The sequence below is a fragment of the Cryptotermes secundus genome, unplaced genomic scaffold (assembly GCF_002891405.2).
Source record: "Cryptotermes secundus unplaced genomic scaffold, Csec_1.0 scaffold2336, whole genome shotgun sequence".
Lineage (NCBI taxonomy): Eukaryota > Metazoa > Arthropoda > Insecta > Blattodea > Kalotermitidae > Cryptotermes > Cryptotermes secundus.
Window position 1 is genome coordinate 220282 of NW_019735608.1, and position 4557 is coordinate 224838.

At 35.2% G+C, this 4557-nt stretch overlaps 1 protein-coding gene across 1 annotated transcript in view; it reads left to right on the forward strand.

The window, feature by feature from the left end:
* LOC111869726 (abhydrolase domain-containing protein 2) overlaps positions 1–3424 on the forward strand; it is a 55125-nt gene extending 51701 nt beyond the window's left edge. Inside the window, exon 8 of the mRNA XM_023861456.2 lies at positions 1612–3424. The gene's annotated coding sequence lies outside the window, so the exon portion shown is untranslated. The remainder of the gene's footprint in view (positions 1–1611) is intronic.
* Positions 3425–4557: the final 1133 nt, after the last annotated feature.

The following is a 4557-nucleotide window of genomic DNA, read 5'->3' on the forward strand; positions in this document are numbered from 1 at the left end:
AGAAGACCACACTTTTCTCGGGCCATTATCTCCGTAACCGTTCAACTTTGGACATAGGTGTTTTGGGTTATATCGGCATACTTTAACATAAGGAACACCCTCCCGAAGTTTGGCACATTCCTCCTGGGACACCTGTATACACGTACCACCATTATTAAAATTTTTCATACTATAATATGCACCTAGAGTATAATTGGTCAATTTAATATGAATTATTTCATCTCTACCAAGATGATGTTCAGTGAAACAGATTACTTGAGGTGTATACTCTCGCAGATGACATAATATTTCATTATACTTATTTCTTAAACCACGTATGTTTTGGTGAAAAATTTTTATATTGTTATTTTTCGTAGTTTTTGTTTTACCCTTATTAAATGGTTTTACCATAAAAAATCGCTTGATTTTGTTGCTGGTTTTTTCTAGATCTCATAGATCTTTTGCTATTAGCCTCTATTTCTTGACCTTGACACTTATTTAATTTTACAGTCTTTTTACAATTATTCGATAACACCACTTCTTCAATTTCATTTTGTGCAGTTGAATTTTCTTCATGCAAAATATCCTCTTTCCATTGCATTTGGATAGGATTAATTGTTGACTTAGTTAAGTGTTGATTGATTATCTTTGCCAGCTCTGAGGCAACCAACTCTTTGCCCCATTGATTTAGATGTTGTCCATGCCACGTAAAGTGTTGGCTTTGTAGATCAGTTTCCATTAGTTTCACATTTGGATTCAGTTTGCTTATTTTCTTTACTTGCCTGTTGAATTTCAGTACCTCTTTATTTACACAGGATATAGATGTAAGATCATATCTATGAAGTGTGTGGATTAGAATGATATTAGTCCTTTTATGCTCTTCCATGTACTTCATTAAGTACTTAAGTGCTTCATTTGTATTATTGTTGCCTTCATTGCCGTGTTCTCAGTAGAGGATGCTCCAGGAACTTAATTATAGTAATGTGCATTGTCATTTTGATGGGGCTGCATAGCAGAGTACATCACTGTGAACATTATGTACCACTATCAGCATGATTTTGAAATTACTTGGTTCTTGGCAAAGCTTGTGTGAACAAAGCGACCCAGAGTGGCACTATTCATTTAACTGCTGCTTGAGTTTTGGATCATGCAGTTGTGCCTGTATTTTTTACATGACTATGAAGCAAAGAACGAATGTTTCTGATTTCGTGTGGTAGCATTCCAGGTGAAGGTTAGCAAGTGCATAATGGTGCAACTCTTGTTTCTTGGAGAGAGAGTGAGGGAACCAGTGTGATACCGGCTTATGCATCCTGATGTCTTTCGCAATGTTTCAGAAAGCCCTGTATGGATGGTAGGGATGCAGGTGTTAAAATTTCTTGCCAGAACTTCTTGTGCATGTAAAACTAGCATCTAGTATAAAAAGTATATTTGTATTATTATTTTCAAGTAATTTATGAAATTTGGTGTATGGTTGGGCCTTCACACAAATGTACACTATGATTCCAGGAATTGTGCCTGATGGAGTTGAGGATGGTAATGTTTTCAACAGTTTTATAAACATTGTCAACTTAATTTTTGTGTATCTATAATGAGAATACGGTGATAACAGTTTTCAAATTCGTTCATTTTCAGCTCTCACTTATCATTCATCAGCAGAGAGTTATCCTTCAGGCCTCCTTTATATTACTGAGAAGAAGATGTTGGGTGGATAATTGCTGCTACCACTACAGCAACAGCGTGGAGACCCATTGTCCTGTCAGCTCATTATATTAAATTTTATGGGTTCTAGTGTGAGAAGTAATCTTATAAGGACCAGTATAAGGAGCCTAGGAAAGAAATACTTGTTCATTATAAGTATTAAATTGCATTTGTATTTATTATTTGTAGCAATTTAAATGATATTATTTATCATTCCACAAGTGATGATACTTTGATGTGAAATGAAAATCATTTATGTTTGTGTGATATCTGTAAATCTGTTTCTTGTATATATAAAATTATATGTACATGAATAATGTCATTCACCTATTGTAATAAATCAAGATGTTTGTATATTGTGCATAGCAAGAACATCAGTGCTGACTACAGCACTAAATTTGATTGTAAAGAATGTGTGCTTGCGTAATTGTTGTTTTTCAGAACACTGGATTGTAGGTAACATTGAAACACTGAGAGGCAAAGTCTTAACATTTTGTCTTTCTTTCCAACATGAACTATGTTAGATTTGAAGTGCTCACAGTGGCAACTATGAAGAATACAATATTCTACGATGTGACACCATATAGTCTGGCAGACATTTATGGACATTCGTCTGATATGTTGACAAACTTCTACCATACTACACAGTGCCACATCCCAGAAGACATAACTCTTCCTTCATACTTACACTTGTGTGTAAAAATTCATTATATCTTTCTGTTTCATTTGAAATTTAGTATGCATTTTATATTGGTTGTTAAGGCCACAGAGTGCTAGCGACATGAATGTAGTACTAAGAATTTGGGTCCATGATTTTGATAAATACAAGAAATTAATTAGTATTATTGTAGAACAGCTTTGCAAACTTTGAGATATTTAAAGCAGAATTTGAATTAATTTTAAACATTCCCTTATCTATTTTTGCCTTCAAAGTAGAAGTAAATATGGAACATTCCCTGCATCATAATTATATTTTGAGAGAAATTAGGTTTTTATAAATTATAATAGAAGAAGGGCCATTGCAACGTCTTAATTTCATATTAATTATTTTTGAAATTTATATCTAATAGCAGTGTTGAAACTATTTCGTAAAACTATATAAAATTATAAATACCTCAAAAATTGTTCATTTCATTGGTTTAGTATGCCATGCTTCCATTATCAGTGTCACCCTAATAGCAGTGAGTCATATTAGAGCAGTATGGGAATTGTAAGTAGTAGATCAGAGTTACGCTGGATTATCATACATACAGAACACTGTACACTGAAAGTTGATTGTTTAATATACAGAAGTGGGCATTTGTCATTACAAGAGAATTTCCCATATTCAACAGGTCAGGTGCCCAGAAACATTTCTCTCCACAAAAAGTGTTTAAACAGGTAATACAATAAAGTTCATATTATAACAGAACCAGTACAAAATAAATCCATAAAACAAAAATTAAAAACAGTATTGTAACAAACCAAGATCACACCAAAGAAAATACCCACCAACAAAATAAATGGATTATATTCACATTCATTTTCATGTGGAACAATTGGATCTTCACCTGTAGGACTGTCAATATTTTTTAGGCTCTGAGACAATTCTATCTTCCGAAGTCCTGACTTACCAATACTAGGCTCATCTTTGATCAGATGGCTTTCCACAAACAATCCCTCCACAATACATCCACCAAAGTCCTTTTTTCTAAACGTTATGAATCATGACTTTCAAAAATAAAACTTGAATCCTCCATAACAGAATCATACTTGTAATTAAAATCACCAGTCATTCTAAGATCTAAGTCAGACTAGCTCTTCATATTTACATTTGTTCCACTGTTGTTCTACTGAGAAGCCAGAATATTTAAGTCGTGAGATGAAACAGCTTTTGTAAGATATAACGATGCATATGGTGGTGCCTGGGGTAAGGTGTTGGGTAGAACTTCAATAGCAGCTCTGTTTCCATATAAATTTGGCAACACAGCATCCTCAGGATTTGGAGTCGATACTCGACGTAACACTAGGCTCATCTTCGATCAGAGGGCTTTCCACAAATAATCCCCCCACAACATGTCCACCAAAGTCTTTTTTGCTAAACATTTTGAATCATTATGTTCAAAAAAAAAACTTGTATCACTCCTGATGTCATCAGTGTCATCAAAATGCCTTCCTTTCAATATTTCCTTTATCTTTGGGAACAGAGAAAAGCCACTGGGGGGCTAGGTCCGATGAAGAGGGAGGGTGTTCCAGAAGAGTTGTTTGTTTACTAGCTGAAAACTCCCTCACAGACATTGCTGTGTGAGTAGGTGCAGTGTCATGATGCAAGATCCATGAGTTCGTTACCGTTTAACTTTTTCACACAGCCTTTTCAGTACTTCCAAATAGTAAACTTGATTGACTGTTTGTCCATTTGGTATAAACTCATAATGAACAATCCCTCTAATATAAAAAAAAAGTTAGCGAGTTCGTGAGCTTTATTGTCAGACCTCGTAAGGTAAGAAAACACCCAAAGAGCATCATAAAAAATTCCAGTGCACAAACTGGTATACACCCCTGTGCTAATAAAAATTTGTATTCTAGGGCAGGCCACAGGAAGAAAAAAAAAAGAACATGAAAACAACACATCAGACACCCACCCATAGACCAACATTTAACTGCAACATCAGCATAAGGTAAGGAAAACCGACTTTTGCACCTAGCCAAATCATACAAACTTGTAAGATTTGAGGCTTTCACGGCGGTGACTATGAAGAAAGCAGTCTTCTGGGATTTGGCACCGTGTATATGTGGTGTTAACCGACGTTTCGGAGGAACGTATCGCCCCCATCTTCAGGGTAGAAGAAAAAGGATAAGAATTCTGCAAGCGACAACACCGTGAGAAACGGTAAAGCAGAC